This window comes from Pelodiscus sinensis, chromosome 17 (assembly GCF_052426305.1).
Source record: "Pelodiscus sinensis isolate ZL-2025 chromosome 17, ASM5242630v1, whole genome shotgun sequence".
NCBI classification, from domain to species: Eukaryota; Metazoa; Chordata; order Testudines; family Trionychidae; genus Pelodiscus; species Pelodiscus sinensis.
The window spans coordinates 24,894,832-24,916,830 of NC_143068.1; the positions used below are offsets into that span (position 1 = coordinate 24,894,832).

General features: G+C 46.5%; 1 long non-coding RNA gene across 3 annotated transcripts in view; it reads right to left on the minus strand.

The window, feature by feature from the left end:
• LOC112547336 (uncharacterized) overlaps window positions 1-7,869 on the minus strand; it is a 42,902-nt gene extending 35,033 nt beyond the window's left edge. Inside the window, exons 1-4 of one of the 3 annotated variants that reach the window (XR_016347007.1) lie at window positions 7,763-7,869; window positions 7,515-7,610; window positions 6,232-6,465; window positions 1,505-1,798 (exon numbers count right to left, since the gene is read on the minus strand). This is a non-coding gene — a long non-coding RNA (uncharacterized LOC112547336). Of the gene's footprint in view, window positions 1-1,504; window positions 1,799-5,266; window positions 5,413-6,231; window positions 6,466-7,514; window positions 7,611-7,762 lie in introns of those variants that run through there. The other 2 variants (XR_016347008.1, XR_016347009.1) reach the window with 2 other exon arrangements.
• Between the last annotated feature and the right edge of the window lie 14,130 nt (window positions 7,870-21,999).

Sequence of the window (21,999 nt, forward strand, 5' to 3'; positions counted from 1 at the left end):
ATGAACTTTGTACATCTAGACAGTGGAATTCAACAAAGCAATACGACTGATGTGGCTAATCAAATCTTTTGCTATCAGAAAGAATATAATATGCCTCAGGCATCCCTATTACCATAGTTTCTGAGCTTCTCTCAGTCTTAAATGCATTTATGCTCATCATAGGCCTGCATTGTTGGGAAGTGCGGTTATCCTACTTGCAGATGGGGAATTGAGACAGAATAAGTGACTTGCCCAATGTTACCCAAGAAGTCTTCCAGAGGTCAGGGACGTGAACACTGATCACCCTAATCGTAGGCTGGTACTGTTACCATGGACTCATGAAACCATCTGAGATCAGACATATCTATTGCATGGGAAATATCCATCTTGCAAGAGATCAAATTCTACTACTAGGGTACGTCTAGACTACAGGCTTCTGTCGACAGAAGTTTTGTCGACAGATACTGTTGACAAAGCTTCTGTCGACAAAGAGCGTCTAGACTACATCCAGTTCTGTCGACAAAGCAAGCTGCTTTGTCGACATGGTAGTGTAGACGCAAAGGACAGTTTACATGCAATAACACCTTCTGTCGACAGAACTCTGTTGACAGAAGGCGTTATGCCTCGTAAAATGAGGTTTACCAGCATTGACAAAACTGCTAAGTTCTGTTGCCGTTATGTTGACAGAACTCAGTGGTAGTGTGGACGCAGGTATAGTTTTGTCAACAAAAGTCCACTTTTGTCGACAAAACCCTGTAGTCTAGACACACCCCTACAAATAATAAATAGACAGTGGCAGAGCAGCCAAATTATTACTGGCTTTCATTAGCACAGGCAAAGATGGTGACCTCCTTTACTTGTAGCTGAGTGGTACTTGCAAAGGGAGAGATTCTTTCCTGTTTTTGACACCATCAAGGAGTATCAAACAAATTTCTTTCTGCCTGATCCTTAAAACCTAAATTCCCCACTGATCAGTCAGGGCCAGTGACGAAACACAACAGCTGGAAATGGCTTTTGGCAAGTGACTTTATCCTTACAGCTGAAAGATGCAGAGGGGTAGTTTGTCTGAGTTAGTCTGTAACTGGAAAAGCCTTCCAGCTGAAAGATGGTATTAAGTGAAAATCAAAAGCACAAAAATTCCCCTGCAGTGAGCCCTGATTTCCTCCCAGCGAAGCAAAGCAGGGACTCTGGTTGAGATGAACTAGTCTGCTGCCCACACATAGCTTACAGCTTAATTGCACAACATTTATGTGACGTTTGATTAACAAGCGGATTCTCCTAAGGCTTGGTCAGTATTTAAAAACTTTCACAATGGCAGTGACTCAGAGTCAGGGTCGGATAAGTGGTAGCATGTCATGATCAGGACATTCTGAGTCAAAGGAAAATGACTTGACTAAATAAGTGGAACACAAGACACGTCAAAGGCCTAGCAAGAGCTGGACAACTTCTTGTAGCCAGGCGGGAAGTTCCCCTCCGAGCCAGCTGATACCAGAGCCCTTTGCTCTCGACAGAATAAGAATCACACAATGAGCCTACAAGCTGAGATTTCTCACTCACATTTCAGTGGAATTTTATTTATTAACTTTGGAGCAGAGTGTAATGCGGAAAAGCTGAACTGAGATCAATGGAGCTGAACCAATTTACAACAGCCAAGGATCTGCACTTTCTTGAAAATAACGATAACACCCATCGTGCTTTGCAAGCATTGTACAGACACTGACGCCCCCTTCCCCAGCCAGGCAGGTGTAATTCCCATTTCACAGACAGGGTGAGACAGAGCAGTGAAGTGGTTTACCAGTGTCAACCTGCAGAGCTGGACCTAAAACAGAGTGAAAGCACAAGGATCCCAGGAGTACTGCACAGAGAGGGTGATATCTCCCTGTTTGGAGGGCTTACACCAATTTATTACTCCACTGGTTCACAGGGTGTGTAGACTCTGTATAGGAGTCGGCGGACAGGATACTGGTTTAGATGGAACTTTGGTCTGACCCAGTCTGGCCATTCTTATGTGAGCCACCACATCGGGGGTAGTGTCAGCCAATGAGGTCAGGGAGTGGGAAATCATAGAACACTAGAACTGGAAGAGACCTTGGGAGGTCATCGAGTCCAGTCCCCTGCCCCCATGGCAGGATCAAATAAGCCAACTGACCAGCAGTAGATGGCTTCCCTTTTATCAGAATGTTAACAAATCAGTAATTACTACAGAGAATTATTTCCCCAGGGATTGGTGAGTTTTTCTAAAATACTTATGATCTGACTGACCCCATGTTTGGGGATGGGAAGGAATTTTCAATGGCTCAGATTTGCAGAGATGTTGGGGGCTGAGTGGGCAAGGTTGCCTTCCTCTGCAGGATGGGGCATGGGTCACTTGCTGGTTTCACCTAGAGGAACTGGTGGATTCTCCATAACTTGATATCTTTAAATCATAATTGGGAGACTTTGGTAACTCAGTCACAGAGGGTATGTCTAGACAATATGCCTCTGTCAACAGGCATGTAAAATAGGCTACCCGACATAGTCAATGAAGCCAGGATTTAAATATCCCTGGCTTCATTAAAATAAAAATGGCTGCTGCGCTGTGCTGGCTCAGCTGATCATTGGTACAGCTCGTGAGTCAAGACGCGGATCGGTCGACAGGGAACGCCTTTGTCGACCATTCCTGTAAACCTCATTTCACGAGGCATAAGGGAGTGGTCGACAAAGGCTTCCCTCGTTGACTGATCCGCGTCTTGACTCGCGCGCTGTGCCGATGATCAGCTGGGCTGGCACAGCGTGGCATCCTTTTTTATTTTAATGAAGCCGGGGATATTTAAATCCCGGCTTCATTGACTATGTCGGGTAGCCTATTTTACATGCCTGTTGACAGAGGCATATTGTCTAGACATATTCAGACTGTGGCTCTATTACAAGAGTGGATGGATGAGGCTCTGTGGGTGGCAACATGCAGGACGTCAGACCAGATGAACGTGGTGGACCCTTCTGCTTTTAAAGTCTGAGTCAATGAGACCTGCCTTTTGATTTGCTCTCGAACTCCTGACCCCAGCTATGACCCATGTCTCTGACTGCCTACTGTTCTAACTACTAGGTATGACCGCCCAAGCTACGAGTCTAAGAGGGCTTTGTTTGGGGAGATGGTGCTGTTATGCTAACAAAAAAACCTCCTTCTGTGCGTGTGGGCTGAATCTTAGTTAGGAGGTTCTGCTGGCGCTGCTATGTCAACATAGGCTCTGGAGTGTAGATGTACCCTCAGCTTTCACGTAAAAAGTGTTTCAGGTCCTCAGGGCTGCTGAAAACATGACCTGAGTGTGTCCTCAAGGCTGAGAAAGCAAAGACACATAGAAAGACCCCAACTTGAATTATTTGTATAATTCTCTTTAATCTCGTTGTTTTCAGGCAGTCTCATGTTTTTTTGTCTCCTGATGTTGGTCCACCTGAGGTTTGCTCTGCTCCCAGGACAAAGAATTTTGCATTGACATAGCATCTTGGGGGCTAATTTTCATTTTTGCTATTCCAGAGGAGGCACCAGGAGACTACTGAGTTAGTAAATGGTTGTAAACCTTGTGGCTGATACAGAGTGGCATATAGACACAATCTTTTTATTCTTGGGTAAGGAACAGGTTTCTTTATACAAAGAAATATATGGCCTATCAAGGTTGTTCCCCATTCTGGCACTTCAAGTGCAGAAGGTGGAGGCCTACAGGAGATTTTAAAAATACCTTGCCTCTACCTTCTGCTTAAAAACTCCCCAAGGTCAGAGATTCCCTGACCGGCGGTGGGATGCTGCCACCACCCATGTGCAAAACCTTTTTCTGAATCCAGGAAGACTCACTTGGGAACTTCGTCCCCTGGGGTATCCCAGCCCTTTTACCCTCCCTCAGGAGAGAGATTGAAAATGACATGTCATTTCAAATAGCTGACATCTCAGTCATAGGCATATGTACACAGACCAGTGTTCCCTCTAAGCTACGCAGCAGCAGAGCTTCACAGGTGATTCATCCGCTCTGCCCAATCAGACAGCTCAGTGCATGGAGCCCTGAGCCTCTGACTGGGCAGGGCTGTTTAATCATCTGTGAAGCTGTGCTGCCCTGTAGCTTAGAGGACACAGGACTGAGATCATCCCCTTAAAAAAGTGATTTTATGAACAAAACCAAAAGGATATACTTGGTAAAGCATCCTTAATTGTCAGGTGTTACAGAGTAACTGAGAAAACAGATTAAAACCCAGAGAATTGCTTCCTTGAGATTTAGCTTCAGTTACAGCATATGGGGTAGAGGGCTCAGGGAATCAACACAGAGCCCTGGTCTACACTAGGGTGTTATTTCAAAATAACTCCCCTTATTTCAAAACAACAAGTGGAGCATCCACACTACCATAGTCAACACAGCTACCCCTCTGATACTTAAGAGTTCGATTTACCAGAAGATCGACAGCAGCAATGTTAATCTTTTGTGCAGTGTAGACGTGCCTAACAGCCTGCTGACCAGAGTTCCTGTCTCCTGCCTGCTCACACCTCTTGAGCAGCCCTGCTGGACTGCTTCCCTGCCCTTTGATCCTCCCAGCTGTTGTTAGCCTGCTAATCAGCAGTGATTGGCAATGCCTGGATTAGCCCTTTGGTTTCTGAGCTAGCGTATGGACAGCTACACCCCATTACAGACTCCCTTCCTCAGCAGGAGCAGGTTCTGCAGGGGCTGTGGGATGGGATCCTGCTGCCCCACACATGCTTTCTAACCCCTCTTGGCCCTTTGTGGAGGTTCTACATCCCATCAAAGGCACTCTAAAATATTCAGCCCCTGCAGAGCTGCGGGCACCTGGTGACAGGATCAGATGGAGTGGAACTGATGTATCACCATGGCCTCCTGTCTCAAGAAAACAAGGGCATGTCAGAGACTTGGATGCCCTTAGGAATAAGGGAGAATTAATGGCAACTGGCACCATGGGATGGACTCATGTTGCTTTCTAGTGACTTCCAGTGCCAGATCCCCCTCCCCTCCCATTGTGGGAGGATCTCCTGCCTCCATTCCCTCCATCTCTCTATGACAGCTGTTCCTTAGCAGCTTCTCACTGTCAGATTTCTCTGTCTGAGGCTGTGTCTACACTATGGAGTTTTTTTCCAGGATACTGGACCGTCTCTGCTCCGCTTTTTTTGCGGAAGAGCACATGTGCCCTTTCGGAAGCCGTGTCCTCTTCCTCCCATGAGGAACAAGGGCTCTTCCGAAAGAGGAGGATTTTACAAAATTTTGGAAAAGCCTCATTCAAAAAAAAACTTAAAAAAAGTAAATCATTTCCAATAAATCATTGTAGGGTAGGAATAGCCTGGGTTTTGGTGGCTGTGTTCTTCCATTCCCACTGGATTGCATCTCTGGCCCCAGAGAATTGCTATAGACTCCATACAGTGAATATATTATCCTTGGTGCCTAGGGAGAAGGGTTGATCCTAAATGGAATAGGAGAGAGACAGACTCATCCTCCAGCTGGGGCCAGTCTCAGAGGATTTGGTGAGTTTCAGCAGGGCTCTCTTTACCTCATGTGGAGAGTCTCAGATAGGAGGTGGATCATTTCTTTAGGGGACTGTCAGGGGATACACCCCTAGCAGGGGTTGCAGCCCCCTTCTACAGGCCCATGTCTCAGTCCAGACCCTTCTCTCAGGGCATTTACAGTACCTAAAGTCCCCAAGAGTCTCAGCCCCTCTCTCAGGGCAAATATGGTATTCCCCAAATTAACAGCCAGTCCAGGCCCCTCTATCAGGGCATATATGGTACCTGCAGCCTAACTCTGGAAAAAGCCTCTCCTGGCCGGCACATTTGCCCTGGTTGCAGAAAGAGGTGGTAGGGGGACCCAGGCCCTCCCTCTCCACCAGGTCCCAGCCCAGGGCCCCGTAGGCAGGGGTTCTTACTCCTGCCTGCTCAGTGGGGAATCCAGCCAATACACACCAAGCAGAGTTTGCAAGTACTTGCCCTGACTGCTGCTTACCACTCAGGCTTCAGCTGTCACAGAAACACCATGGCTGCAACCTGGACCCTCCTACTCTCAGACTGCTTCCTCCCTTGCCATGCTCCCTCAGCCTTTATATACTGGCTCTGCTGGGAGCATGCCCAGCAGGGCCAGAAGGGCGGGGCCCTCTCAGCCAGCTGGGCCTGGGCTACTCCCAGCCCTGCAGTGCCGGGCCTGCTCACCCCCTCACAGGGACTCATTGCCTGGCTTCTGTCAGTGTCACTTTTCTATTAGGTCCTATTTCCCAGCTGGGTTTCCTTACCTCTGGCGTAGCGGCAGTTTGTAGAGCTGGTAAATCTCCCTGGCCAGATGGCTGATGTTTTTGGCTGCGTCACTGATGGATAGTTGAGCTAAGCCACCAAGATCTCTAGTTTGGGGAACTGTGCTGAGTTCTAATGGAAGGGGAGGAGAGAGGGATCCATCAGCATTCTCCTCTCAGCTCCCAGTCTCCTCAGCATCAGGGGTCTTGCTCCCCCAAGTCCCTCCGCTGGTGACACTAAGGGGGAGGAACTTGAGTTAGACCCTGAGCTCTTTCTGCCCCTCAAGGGGTTCTAGAGCAATGGGATGTGGGCAAGACTCTCATGAAGACTTGCACCCCCAGCTGCTTCAGTGGGACAAGAAGGGATGCAAAGCCAGGCCCAGGATCACCACTGAACCAGGAGAAGATGAACTTGATTCAGCCTATCTCATTCCCTGCTCTGACTCTGCCTTCCCAAGGGGAATACTGCTAATCTACAGCCCCTGCAGCTGTAGATACTATAGCCTGTCAGAGCCAGCCTGCTTATGCCTGGAGTCAAGAAGCAGGGTCAGAGGTCACTCACGCTAAATTCAAGAAGCAAGATGGCGAATCAGAACGGGGCTTTGCTGCTCCTTACAGTCGTGGTTCTCTCCTCAGACACTCTGGACCTTGATACACGAGGGGATCAGGATCAATAGACCCGTGTGCATGCTGTGCAAAGGAGCCCACCCTCATTGTCAGGACTGAGACATTTGCATGAAGCCGGCCGGCGCCATTTTTAAATGCCGGCTAGTTCGGACTCCGTGCCGCGCGGCTACACGTGGCACGGACTAGCTAGTTCGGATTAGGCTTCTAATCCGAACTAGCTGTACGCCCCATGGAACGAGGTGTACAGCTAGTTGGGATTAGAAGCCTAATCCGAACTAGCTAGTCCGTGCCACGTGTAGCCGCACGGCACGGAGTCCGAACTAGCCGGCATTTAAAAATGGCGCCGGCCGGCTTCATGTAAATGAAGCCCGGGAAATTCAAATCCCGGGCTTCATTTGCAAGTGCGGATGACTACATTACCCCGCTAGTTCGAACTAGCAGGGTAGTGTAGCCATACCCTCACTCCCACAACCAGCCAGGGCCCTGAATTAAAGTTCCATCTTCTTCCCCTGTCTGTAAAGGAGGAAAGGCCTAACATAGCACTGCCCTGGTCAAGGATGGCCCGCTTAGGTGCAGGCTAGGAGGACAGACTGGAAAATGGATTTCCATTCTCCCCTCTCCAGTCCCTCCCAGCCCCCTGCCCCACTGACCAAGCTCACCTCCAAGATGTATCAGAGCCTGCCTATGTCTGGGGACTTTGCCAGCAGGTTCCCCAGCATGGCCTGCCTGAGGTCAGACAAGCCCTTGTGCAGAGCCTGCAAAGAAAGGGGCAGCCATGGGTCACAGCTGGGAAAATGGGAAAACTTCTCCCTGTCCATAGCCCCCATTCAGCCAATCAGCATTGAGACTCTGAGAAGGGGCGGACTGAGAGGGCTCACCAGATGTCCCAAAGGATGGCTCAGCTCACCTCTGGAAGAGATCAGCCTCAGAGCAATTCCAGTCCCACCTATTTGGAACAGCCTCCCACAAAGCCAGGAAGCGGGGAGCAGGGGGTGGGGGGAGATTGTCTCTGCCTTGTACCTCTGTCTTGCCTGGCTGATGTCAGGGTCTCTCTATGAAGTCACCACCACCCCTCCACTTTTCGCCAATAGGCCAAGGTCCTGCAACAGGTCTTTGTGATGTCACTGCCACATCCACCCCTCCCCTGCAAGGCTGGTGTCCTGACCCTGGGCAGCCGTTGGGACTCATTGACTGATCAGAATAAAATGCTCTCAAATGAGCTACAGACAACAATTGCTCAAAGTCATCATTCAGCAACTATTTCAGAAGAACTGGCAAGTTCGAGAATCAGGAACTGTGCAGAGACCATAATTGCAGAGAAGCAGCATGATCAATCACATACATGATGGTTTGTGACTTCTTAGTTTGATCTTAAAAGAGAACAAAAGCACCTGAGTCTTTCCTGTCAACAGCTACTTGCGCAGCCAGTCAGCATCGACAGCTGGGAGGTGGAGGGGTCTTAGCAGATGTCAAAAAGGATGGCCCATGTCACCCATGGAGGGGATCAGCCTTCCAGCCCCACTTCTTTGTGAGGGCTCACACAGTGACAGCAAACACCACACACACAGACATATACACACACACTCTCTCTCTCCTTGATGGAGGCAGGGAGGAATGGAAAAGGGGGAAAAGAAGCAAGAGAAGAAGAGAAAGAGGGAGGGAAAGAGGAAAGAGAAAACCTAAAAGGACAAACTGCCAATGCTCCCAGTGATGCTAAAGGACAGAATCTTTGATAGGAAGTTAAATCTCGTTAGCCAAGTGATTTCTATGCCTAGAATTCAGCTGGTCCCAGATGGATCAGACCGAACAGGTTCCAAATCTGTCTGGGGCTGTTAACTTCTAAACAGGGGCTAGAAACTCAATAGTATGGAAGGAGAAAACTCCGATGAGGTTCCTCCCAGTGATCAAATACATTACTCCTAATCCACTCGAGCACTGAGGTCAGAAGAAAATGGTCTGTTCTCTTGCAGGGTGCGGGCCATTTGGCTGGCTGAGCTCTGCTGTACATGTTGGTTCCTTTGTGGGTAATTTGAAGGCTGCCAAATTGGAAGAATTGGTTCGGGCAGAAGCAGGTGGCAAGGATTCCTAGTGCTAGATCTTTCCTTTTGGAAAGGCCTAAGACAAATAACAACCCTACATATAATGGGGTCGCTGGCTGCCCACGGGGAGCACATTCCAACCTCAGGCATCTGACTTGGACAAAAGAGCTCTCCATGGGCTTTGCTTGAGGCACTGCTGTAATGGTTTGCTAGCCTGCAGGAAATATGCCTTTGGAAAAGATTTCTAGTTCGGCTGACAACAAATCTTCCGCCCACATGAGGACCCTTTTCACTTTACTGCTATTAATTTGCTGTTTGGCTGCTACAAAAATGTTCGAAAAGTTTCACGACATTCAGTCTGCAAACCTTCATCATAGCAGCTTGCCTATTTATTGCTACAGCAAGTCTCATATTCCTTCATGTTAGGTTTTTTGTTTGTTTGTTTGGTCTCGTATGGCACATTGCAGCAGAACTAAAAGTGAGCTAGCAACTGGAAATCTTTCAAAACTTATGCTTTGCCTTTAGCCAGCGCTGTGGACAGACTTGCCAGACCTCAGTGCAAGGTGGGAGGGGGCCTGGCTGCGTGCCCCCTTCAGGTAAATTGCAATGGACTTTGCAATTAATGACTCCTCATAACACTCTGAATAAGGGAATTGTTTTCCTATTTTGTAAAGAGGAAAATGAGGCACGAAGCAGTGAAAAAAATGACTTATTCCAAGTCACTGGCTGAGTTGTGAGTAAAGCCCAGGGCTCCTGACATTTGAAAGCCATTAGTGATAGACACCCCATAGAGGTTTATCTCTATATTTTTGGCATGGCAAACTAATGTATGAATGGCTAAAGTGGGATGTTATCGACTCTGTTGTATCTACTCCAGCTTACTAAGCATTGTAAAAAGAGGCTGGCTGCTGTTATTGCACCTGGTTTGTGTTTAGAATGATACCGCTATTCAGGGAAGAGCTGAGCAGGGCAGTTAATTAATACTAGAAGACTTACCTGGCATTGCCCAGGTCTGGCCCAGGGGCTGAGAGGAGGCTGTGGAGACCTCTCACAGGCAGTTCTTGGTGGTGCTCTCTGGGCCTGGCCTGGGAGTAAGAGGGGGCTGTGCATGCTGGCTGGGTATGACCATGCTGGGTGGCCTGGCAGTCCTGGGGAGGGGGGCTGTGACTCCTCCAAAGGGAGGGAGAGGATAGAGGGGGTATGTGCTACCCAGCCTTGGTGTTGCTCCCAGGGAGGGGGGCACAAAAATGGGATCAGCGGGACTTTTCCCCCGGTCTAGCACTGCAGCTGAAGGCTGGGGGGAGCAGTTTGGCTCAGGGGGGCCACTTACCTGGGCAGGTGGCCAGCAAGATGGCAAGCCCTGTGCCCAGCTGGCCACTCCCTTTCTGGTGCTTGCTGCCCCCAGGGGTCACTGTGCAGTATCACTGTCCTTCCAGTCAGCCCCCTCCCGTTCCATATTATGGAAAACAATCCAGGCACATCCCATTTTCCTGGTACAATCAACCACTGACCTTGCCTAAATTAGAAAAGGAAGCAGGCGCCAATTTCAAGGGTCCAGGGCTCTGTCTGCTACTGTTGCACTTGTAGCAGCAGTGGTGGCCAGGAGTCATCTTCCCTCTTACATCATGCTTTCTAGACTGCTACTCTTTATTGTTGCTCTCCTCTGAACTTTTTCCAAGTCATCCATATCGGTCCTGAAGCATGGTGCCCAACACTAGACACGCTACCTCTGTTGAAGCATGATTAGTGCTGAATAGAATGAAAAAAAACAACCCTTTTTATTTTGTGTTTATAACCAGAGAGTTGACAGCCAGGCAGGCCACTGGACAAAGTGTGGGGGGCCCCAGCTCTGTTTTCCTGGAAGGGGCAGGGCATTGGGTGGAACGGGTGGGGCTAGGGCAACCAGCCCTCAACCCTGCCTGGAGCAGGCTGTACTGTGCCCCCAGCCCTTAGCGCTGCTTGGAGTTCTGGTGGCAATTAAAGGGCCCTGGGCTCCCCCTGCCCCCTTTACTGCCCCCTATTGGTGGGCCTGCTTACAACACTGCTGCTAATACATTCCAGAATTACTGACATCTTCAATACAATTGCATGGTGATACTTAGGGGCTACGTCTAGACTGGCCCCTAATTCCGGAAAAGTCATGCAAAGCAGGTAAGTCAGAATAGGGAAATCCGCGGGGGATTTAAATATCCCCCGCGGGATTTAAATAAACATGTCCGCCGCTTTTTTTCCGGCTTGGGGAAAAGCCGGAAAAAAGAGTCTAGACTGGCGCGATCCTCCGGAATAAAGCCCTTTTCCGGAGGATCTCTTATTTCTACTTGAAAGCAGGAATAAGAGATCCTCCGGAAAAGGGCTTTATTCCGGAGGATCGCGCCAGTCTAGATGCTTTTTTCCGGCTTTTCCCCAAGCCGGAAAAAAAGCGGCGGACATGTTTATTTAAATCCCGCGGGGGATATTTAAATCCCCCGCGGATTTCCCTATTCTGACTTACCTGCTTTGCATGACTTTTCCGGAATTAGGGGCCAGTCTAGACGTAGCCAGGGTGCGTGTAAGACTACTTGGCTCCGTCGACATAGTCAATGAAGTTACTTGACTTAGTCAATGAAGAGGGGATTTAAATAATCCCCACTTTATTAAAATAAAAATGGCCGCTGCACTGTGCCGACAATCAGCTGATCTAGCACAGCACGGCAGTCTAGACAGGGCGCAGTCGACAAGGGAAGCCAGACAAGTGAAACAAGGTTTACCGGAGCGGTTGACAAAGGCTTCCCTTGTCGACCGTGTCATGTCTAGACTGCCGTGCTGTGCTGGATCAGCTGATTGTCGGCACAGCGTGGCGACCATTTTTATTTTAATGATGTGGGAATTATTTAAATATTTATAGTCATATAAATAGGAAAAAAACAAAAAAAGAAGAAGTAGGACCGCTAATTACTAAGGATGGAGTGGAGGTTAAGGATAATCTAGGAATGGCCCAATATCTAAACAAATACTTTGCTTCAGTCTTTAATGAGGCTAATGAAGAGCTTAGGGATAATGGTAACATAACAAATGGGACTAAGGATGTGGAGGTAGATATTACCATATCTGAGGTAAAAGCCAAACTTGAATAGTTTAATGGGAGTAAATTGGGGGGCCCAGATAATCTTCATCCAAGAACATTAAAGGAACTGGCACATGAACTTGCAAGTCCATTAGCAAAATTTTTTAATAAATCTCTAAACTCAGGGGTTGTACCATTTGACTGGAGAATTGCTAATATAGTTCCTATTTTTAAGAAAGGAAAAAAAAGCGACCCGGGTAACTATAGGCCTGTTAGTCTGACATCTGTAGTATGCCAGATCTTGGAAAAAATTTTGCAGGAAAAAGTAGTTAGAGACGTTGAGGCTACTGGCAATTGAGACAAATTACAACACGGTTTTACAAAAGATAGATCGTGCCAAACCAACCTGATCTCCTTTTTTGAGAAAGTAACAGATTTTTTAGATAAAGGAAATGCAGTGGATCTAATCTACCTTGACTTTAGTAAGGCATTTGATACAGTACCACATGGGGAATTATTGGTTAAATTGGAAAAGATAGGGATTAATATGAAAGTTGAGAGGTGGATAAGCAACTGGTTAAAGGGGAGACCACAGCGGGTCATATTGAAAGGTGAACTGTCAGGTTGGAGGAAGGTTACTAGCGGAGTTCCTCAGGGATCAGTTTTGGGGCCAATTTTATTTAATCTTTTTATCGCTGACCTTGGCACCAAAAGTGGAAGTGTCCTGATAAAATCTGTAGATGACACAAAGTTGGGAGCTATTGCCAATTCAGAAAAGGATCGGGATATCATAGAGGAAGATCTGGATGATCTTGTAAATTGGAGTGATAGCAATAGGATGCAATTTAATAGCGAGAAGTGTAAGGTTATGCATTTAGGGATTAATAACAAGAATTTTAGTTATAAGCTGGGGACACATCTGTTGGAAGTAACGGAGGAGGAGCAGGACCTCGGAGTCCTGGTTGATTATAGGATGACTATGAGCCGCCATTGTGACATGGCCGTGAAAAAGGCTAATATGGTCTTCGGATGTATTAGGCGAGGTATTTCCAGTAGGGATAAGGAGGTGTTAGTGCCATTATACAAGGCATTGGTGAGACCCCATTTGGAATACTGTGTGCAGTTCTGGTCTCCCATGTTTAAGAAGGATGAATTCAAACTGGAACAGGTACAGAGAAGGGCCACTAGGATGATCCGCGGAATGGAAAACCTGTCTTATGAAAGGAGACTCAAGGAGCTTGGCTTGTTTACTTTAACCAAAAGAAGGCTGAGGGGGGACATGATTGCACTCTTTAAATATATTAGAGGGATAAATACCAGGGAGGGAGAGGAATTATTTAAGCTTAATACCAATGTGGACACAAGAACAAACGGATATAAGCTGGCTAGTAGGAAGGTTAGACTTGAGATTAGACGAAGATTTCTAACCATTAGAGGAGTGAGGTCCTGGAACGGCCTTCCAAGGGAGGTAGTGGGGGCAAAAGATCTATCTGGTTTCAAGATTAAACTAGATGGGTTTATGAAGGGGATGGTTTGATGAGATAACATGATCTTGGTAACTAATTGACCATTCATTATCGGTGGTAAATAGGTCAATGGAGGGATGATAGGAGTTACTATAGAGAACTTTCTGGGTGTCTGGCTGGTGAGTCTTGCCCACATGCTCAGGGTTTAGCTGCTCGCCATATTTGGGGTCGGGAAGTAATTTTCCTCCAGGGTAGATTGGCAGAGACCCTGGAGGTTTTTCGCCTTCCTCTGTAGCATGGGGCACAGATCACACCTGGAGGATTCTCTGCATCTTGGGGCCTTCAAAGTATCTGAAGGCTTCAATATCTGAGATATAGGTGAGAGGATTATTCTAGGAGGGGTGGGTGAGATTCTGTGGCCTGCACTGTGCAGGGGGTCAGACTAGATGATCATAATGGTCCCTTCTGACCTTAAAGTCTATGAGTCTATAAATCCCCATTTCATTGACTATGTCGAGTAAACTACTTTACATGGCTCTGTCAACGGAGCCATGTAGTTTAGAAGCACCCCTAATGAGGAAAACTGTGCACTGGGCTGGAGTACCCCAAACCCTCCCAGATCCCTTCAACCTCCCCAAAACAGATCTCCCCCTCCCCTGAACAATACACATATACATAGTGTGGTGTGTTTTGTTAATTACACATCATTGCATTAACTGTCATAATAGAAATGTATTTGCGGCAAAAAGTATCTTTTAGAACAAACACATTATAATTAAAAACACAAAGAGGAACACAATGTCAGTTTTTTATTATTATCATCACCATTGATCTGTTTTAGGGACTCATGGCAGCTTAATAAAGCAAAGCACTTATTCAAATGTAAATTGCATACAGGAACAACACAGTATTTTTAGGTTTATGAATCATCAGCTGTTGATTAGATGATTCTTTCTATGGCATATTATTCCCCACTAAAGAGCGCTGTGATGCAAATCACTTCACACAGTCAATAGTGCCCAAAGTCCACTTATTGATTTTTAAATTCCCATATTTTTCTCATGTACAGTATTGTCAACTCATGTTCAGTGCTGACCATTAAAATGCCCATTCCTACTAAAAGAGCCAGCATTCTAAAACATGTCAAGTATTGTTAAGAAAACCAGAAGACGGGGGGAGAATGGCACAGACTTGGGGTCCAAGACATTCAGTCTGATTAATTGGTGTGTGTGTGTGTGTGTCCCTCCTCTTGAGGTGTTTTAGCAGGTTTTATGGCTCCCCTTTGGATTCCTGTATATGTATATCTATATATCTATATCTCTTTATATATAGTTTTAAATAATTTGGTGGTGTAAAAATATTTTAAATAAAATAATAAATAATAAACAATAATAATTCTCTTGCACTGTAGGCCAGAGATGTAAAGGTACTTAGGTGCCTAAAGCCGCAGACTGATGCTTAACAGGATTTTCATGATTGATTAGATGCCTATGTCTCACTAAAATCTAGGCACTTCTAGAAATTCCATTACGCACCCATCTGCACCATTTGACATCTAAATACCTTTAAAAACTGTCCCTTTGCATTTAGGAAGCTGATAGGATTCAGCAAACCCCACTGTAGATGTACTGCAGCAGAGAAGTGGGCTTGTTTAAGTGCAAACTACCTTAAGGTATACAAGCCCCAGACAGACTGAAAGGCCAGATCTGGAGACAAATTCCTCTTGAGAATGCCAGGGGTGTAGGTGACTGATTGGTAAGAGGATTTAACAAAACTCTTCAACCTCACTGTTGCAAGCAGGAATCCAATCCAGTGTGCTCGTTACTGTTGGATGACTGTTTGGTGCCCCAGTTCTCTGACAAGCCACAGAAAACTCATTGCTGGAAAGGACACCACAGCTGACGGTGTCAGGAGAGAGGCCAAGGCCTGACTGGGCCATGGCAACTGAGTGCAGGTTAGATTGGGGAAGCCTGAACTGTCACTGCTGATTGCTGTACCTAGTCTCTAGGTAACAGAAAGGGCTTCATCCTTTGGCCCTCTCAGTCTTGTAAGTAATTAGAAGATAATAAGGTGATAGGCAACAGTCAACAAGGATTTGTCAAGAACAAATCATATTAAACCAACCTAGTATCCTTCTTGATAGACTAGACTTGTGGCTAGGGAAGAAGCAGTAGATGTGATATACTTTAACTTTAGTAAAGCTGTTGATACTTTTTTGCATGATTTTCCTATGAGCAAACTAGGGAAATATAGTCCAGAAGAACCTACAATAAAGTGACTGCTTAACTGGTTGGAAAACCATACTCAGAGGCTACGTCTAGACTAGCATGATTTTCCGCAAATGCTTTTAACGGAAAAGTTTTCCGTTAAAAGCATTTGTGGAAAAGAGCATCTAGATTGACACGGACGCTTTTCTGCAAAAGCACTTTTTGTGGAAAAGTGTCCATGCCAATTTAGACGCGGTTTTGCGCAAAAAAAGCCCCGATCACCATTTTAGCCATCGGGGCTTTTTTGTGCAAAACAGTTCTGTGGTGTCTACACTGGTCCTCTTGTGCAAATGATTTGCGCAAGAGGGCTTTTTCCCGAACAGGAGCAGCATAGTATTTCCGCAAGAACACTGACAATCTTACATGAGATCGTCAGTGTGCTTGCGGAAATTCAAGCGGCCAGTGTAGACAACTGGCCAGTTTTTCCACAAAATCAGCTGATTTTGCAGAAAAACTGGCCAGTCTAGACACAGCCAGAAAGTAGTTATCTATAGTTCACTGTCAAGATGAAAGGACATATTGTGAAGAGGCCCACAGGGATCTGTTCTGGGTCCTGATCTGTTCGATACCTTATTAAATTTGATTTGGACAATGGGATAGGGAGTATTCTTACAACATTTTCAGACAATACGAAGGTGGGAGGTTTGCAAGCACATTGGAGAACAGGCTTAGAATTCAAAATGATCTTGTCAAATTGAAGAAATGGGCTGAAGTAAATAGGATGAAATTCAATAAGGACAAATGCACAGGACTCTGGTTAGAAAAAGAATAATGGCAGAAACACAAAATAGGAAATGCTTGCGTACGAAGGATTACTATAGAAAAGGATCCGGAAGTTAGTGCATCACGTGTAACATATGAGTTAACAAAGTACCACTGTTGCGAAAGAGTGGACATTATTCTGGGATGTATTAGCAGAAGCATTGTAAACAAGATAAAAGGAGTAATTTTTCAACTTTACTCAATGCCGATAAGATTCCAAATAAATTATTTTGTCCACTTCTAGGGAAGTTGTGGCCAAATTGGAGAAGACCAGAAGGAAGGCAGCAATAATAATTAATGGTCTAAAAAACATGCCCTGCAAAGAAGGATTGCGAAAAGTTGGGTTTGTGAAGTTTGAAGACTGAGAGCGGACATGACAACAGTTTTTAAGTATGGAAAAGATTGTTATCAAGTGAATTATGATGAATTGTTCTCCTTATGCATCTGAGGACAGGACAAGAAGCAATGGGCTCAAATTGCAGCAAGGGTGGTTTAGGTTGGAACATGCATAACAGGTATAAAAGGCAGGGGAAGGCATTGCCTTCCCAACTTGCCTGGCTGGCCCCACCCACATTCCTCCTCCATTCAGAGTGGCTCTGGGGACTGCCAGGACTCCAGCCCTGTGTTGCCTGTCTTCCCTGGGCCCAGGGAGGCTGGAGTGGTGAGAAGAGGTCTGTCCATCTTCCTGCCTACACTCCCCATGCTCCGGGAGGGCCAGAGAATGCTGCCTGTGCTTTGTAGGGGTGGGGCCATGGGCCTCAAGTGCTCTGGGGCTCGAGGCTGCAGGCTTCCAGTGCTCTGGAGGGGCAGGGCTGTGGGCTGCAAGTGCTCCAGGGGGGCTGGTCTGCAGGTCACTGTGCTCTCGGGAGGCTGGGGAAGGTTGTGGGGGTGGGGGTGCAGATCGCCTGCGCTTATAGGAGGGGAGGACCCAGGAAGGCCACAGACTGCCTGTGCTGGGGGAGTGGGGACCATCTGTGTTCATGGGGGGAGCGAGGAAGGCTGCCCATGCTGAGAGGGGCCTGTCCCTACAACAGAGGGGCTTACATCCCACGTGGGCCATGGGTGGCAGGGATGGAGTCTTGGATGGAAGAGGCAGGGCTGGGGGCCTGCCTTCCTCAGGCCTAGGTTCACCCACCACCCATGGATTGCACATTTTAATTGTCAGCGTATTTAAGCACTGGAACAAATTACTGGGGAGGCTGGGTAGTCTCCGTCCCTGGAGGTTATGAACAGCATCTATCAGGGATAATACTTAATCCTATCTCAGCACAGGACCTGGCCTAGAAGGCCTCTCAAGGTCCCTCCCTCTTGCACAAGGTGAAGATGAAAAAGGGAGCGCAAAAGGTTGACCAAGCTAATCACCTGGCATCAGCTCCAGTTATTTGCACTGCCGTTCACAACATCCCCTGGGCCAACCCTCCAGAGTCCAGGCTGAATGGCTTATCAGTGACATGATGGGTGACTATCCTCTAGCTAATGGCTTGGAGAAACAGATCTCACACAGAGATCGGGGGCAGCAGGCTGTAGTGCACCAAAGCAGCAGAGGGAATTATAGCACTTAGCAAACTGATTCATCAGGAGTTTGTTTCCTCATTCCTGTCAAGTCACAGGGCAGTGGATTTATTTCAAGATAGAATTGATTAGGAATAGAGAGTTGCTCTTATTAATCTCACTATGTCATTATTATTACAAGCTTAATACTGCCACATGGTTCTATAACCACCAGCAGGCAGATTTGAACCTGGGATCTCTGGAGTTTAGTATAGGAACCTCTACTGGCTGAGCTAATAACCACATCTAGACAGCGTTTCTTTTTTCGAAATGGGGTATTTTGAAACAGCGCCTGGACGCAATTATACAAATGAAGCGCAGGAAATTCAAATCTGCACTTCATTTGCAATTTCGCTTGGCTGCATTTGAATTCCTCTCTCGAAAGAGGAATGCAGTGTAGACATACCCTGACTGAATTGACCTTGTTATCTTTAACCTTACTCTTGATCAGTACTCTTTTCTTATGCCTGAATATTTATACCTGCCTCTGGAATTTCCACTCCATGCATCTGACGAAGTGGGTCTTTGCCTACGAAAGCTTAAGCTCCAATAAATCTGTTAGTCTATAAGGTGCCACAAGACTCCTTATTGCTTTTGCAGATTCAGACTAACACGGCTACCCCTCTGCTACTCCACACTAGGGCTGTTCTTGCGCAAAAACTTGCCTGATGTCTACACTGCACAAGCGTTCTTGTGTAAGTAAATTTACAGTAGAGCATTGTAAAACAGGGCTTCTTCCAGAAGAGTTATTCCTCTCCCCACAAGGAATAAACCCTCTTGTGCAAGAGTTCCTCCACAAGAGGGCAGTGTAGACAGGCAACACGAATTTCTTATACAAGAATGGTTAAAATGGCCATCAGAGCTTTCTTGCACAAGAGAGCGTCCACACTGCCATGGATGCTCTTGCGCAAAAGCACATCTCTAGCTCCAAAAGACATGTCAGTGTAGACGCTCTCTTGTGGAAGAGTTCTTGCGCAAGAAGCCGCCAGTGTAGACATAGCCTAGGTGTGTGGGTTACAGTTACACAGCTACTGCAAAGTAACACAACAATCAGCATAGGCACAGCAAGTCATATAAGAGTAACAGGCACTTGGAAATGCTTATGCCCATTTAGTCTGTGGGAAGTCCCGTTCCTGTCACCTCACACCTGGCCGCAGTGGGGTGGCTCCAGCTAGGGGGATTCAGGACACCTTCTGAGGTTCGGGTCTCTGGTGGAACTCACTGGACATGAGATTCCCTCCACTAGTTATATTACAGTTGTTTATTGGGTGTGCATGTACCAGGCTCAACGCCATTCTTACCACTTCCATGAACTGAGACCAAGGTCAAAGTTGCTTACTGCTCAGTAGTTTCCCAGCTCAAGGCATGGTAAAGCCCAGCTGTTGTTTGGGCTTGCAGCATCCCACACTATGCTACGCTGGATACAGCAGGGATAGAAACTTCCATCCTAGGCCTGCTAAGCTGCAGGACCCACATGACTTTGATGTGACAGTTCCCAATCATGAGGATTGGATTTTTAATTTCAAGAGATCAGGTGCAGGTAGTTTGTAGAAGAGGAAATCTCTGGGAAAGGCTCCTTGAAAGCCACACCTGTGAACTTTGCTAGAGGCGTTATGGTTGCCTAGTTGATGCAAGCATCCGGAGCAGCATAATCCAGTGGATTGGCACTCTGGAGACCTAGGCTCCTGTTCCTGGTTGCCAATGTCTTGGTGCATGACCCTGTGCACATCACTTCCTGTCGCTGTGTCCTGCCTTCTCCCCTGACTGATTTGTCTAGTATGATTTGCAGGGCTGGTCTCGCACAGTGTGTTTGTCAGGGCTTAACACAATGGAGCCTGGATTGCAGTGGGGTTTCAAGGGATGACTGCAATAATTATCTCTGTTGATACTCATAGCAAGGCATGTGGGGCTGACAAAATGGGCAAGTGCCATGTGCAGTCGCGAGGGCCCTCAATCACCCCTTTGGCACAAGGGGCGGGTGTTGAAAGGGCAGCTTATTTGGCAGCTTTAAGACAAAGCGGTGCCTTAGGACCTGGCGTACGCTCTTTGAGGACTTTCTGCAGGGAGGGCTTTTTAAATCAAGAGTCATCGGGCAAACATCACAAATAAAAAAGGAGCCGATGCTAAAAGGCGAAGCATTTGAAGGGATGTCAATTGAAATGAAAAGTGCCACAACCCCAATGTGAAATCCTCTGGCTTTCATGAGACCCAGTACTCTGCGTTATTCCAGAGATTGCTCTTCTTTCTGCAGCTAAGGAACAAGTGAGGTCAAAACTGGGTCATTTAGCAGGCAGCCTGCTGGCAGCATCATGGATCGGCATGGGGAGAATTTCCAATGCTGTTGTTTTTCTGACCAAGGAGGGGGCTGGGAAAAGTGCCAGCAGAGATACGCCAACTCTGTTTCTTAATTTGGGAGACGACAAGACTGATGATACCCCATAGGCATGACTATCTCACCTGCATTCTGCGGCTAATCTCTCTCCTCTGCGTCTGTTTCTAGTATTCCAGACACCCAAGCAGCCGCAGAGAGCCATTTTGTGGTATATTTGACATATACGCATGTTCACACATAGCATTTGAACCATTAATTTGGAGAGGAGTCTAGAACATGCCAGCAGTATGAAAAATGTCCAGGGAACTGGTTCAGTCTAAATTGTCTCTTGTTTGTATTCTGGGACTTAATTTGATGGTGAAACATTCTGAGAGGTTTAGGCTGCCCACATAATGAGCAACGTTGAGTGACATCTCGCTTCATATTGAGTTCTGCCTGATAAGCACATGACACACACTTACCACGCAGATGCTGAAATCCATATGCATCGTTTTCAACAAATGCGTTTACTTCTAAGACACAGAAAGTGCATCCACTCTCAAATTAAATGCAAACTCCTTTATAGTCCTTCTGTATTCATAGTGCCATTATGTGCATCACTTATAAAACTGTGACAGTGAGACTGTGTCCTAAGAGCCCAAAGGAAAAGATAAGAGTCTAGCATAATCATTTAATTAGTCCAGAGACTCCGCACAAAAGCAGGTGGAGGAAAGAGCCAATTAGTCAGGCCGGTATTAATAAGAGGCAACACGAATTCACTAATGTAGTTGCAACCAGACTAATTTCAGAGTATTTAATTACAATTAAATCATAATATGGAATATGAGCACTTGAAAGCTTACTCCCTGAAAAGGGAATAGTGCATTCAGCACTTACCACATTAAGACTTGTTCAAGGAAAACAAATCCTTCGTAATCCTTACAGTATCGATCTAGGAGTAAGTTCTAACAAGAGTCAATGGACCAAAAAACAAGAAATTCAGTTCGTACTTGAAAGATTGCATTGAAATAAAAAGCACACATTTTGTAGTTTGGAGATGGGATTATTGATCCAAAACTCAGAAAATAACTTATAATTCATCAGGGCAAGGAAAAATAACTAAAGCTTAATCAGCTTGTGCTAAAACCCCATGCAAGAGAACAGTGAAAATTAACAAACAAACAAAAATGGAAACAGCACTGAATACAATAACTCCTGAGATCAAATGAAGGATGTCCCATGGATCTGACCCAAATATGATCTAGTGAGTAGAGCAACTTATGAGTAGAGGAAGAACAATACATGTTTGGTTTGCTGTGAATTCAGGGGTGGGGGAGAACCACAACTTTTTAAAATTTTCAGCAACTCAAATACTATTTAACAATACTGGGACAAATATAACATTTTATGACAATATTACACTTCATTTCAACCATTTAAAGCACTGATTATTTAAAAATAAACAATGGAAATTTTGACAGAGTTTGGGTTCTAGATGCAGGCTGTGGGCTGGGGCAGGGGATTGGCATGCAGGAAGGGGTCAGACTCTAGGAGGGAGTTTGGGTACTGGGTGCAGGCTGGGGCAGGGGTGGGGGTTCCAGAGGGAATGAAGGGTGAAGGCTCTGGGAGGGAGCTTGGGGAAGATAGGGTGCAGGAGGGGGTGGGGGATGATGGGTGTGGCATTTACCTGGGGCACCCCCCTTTC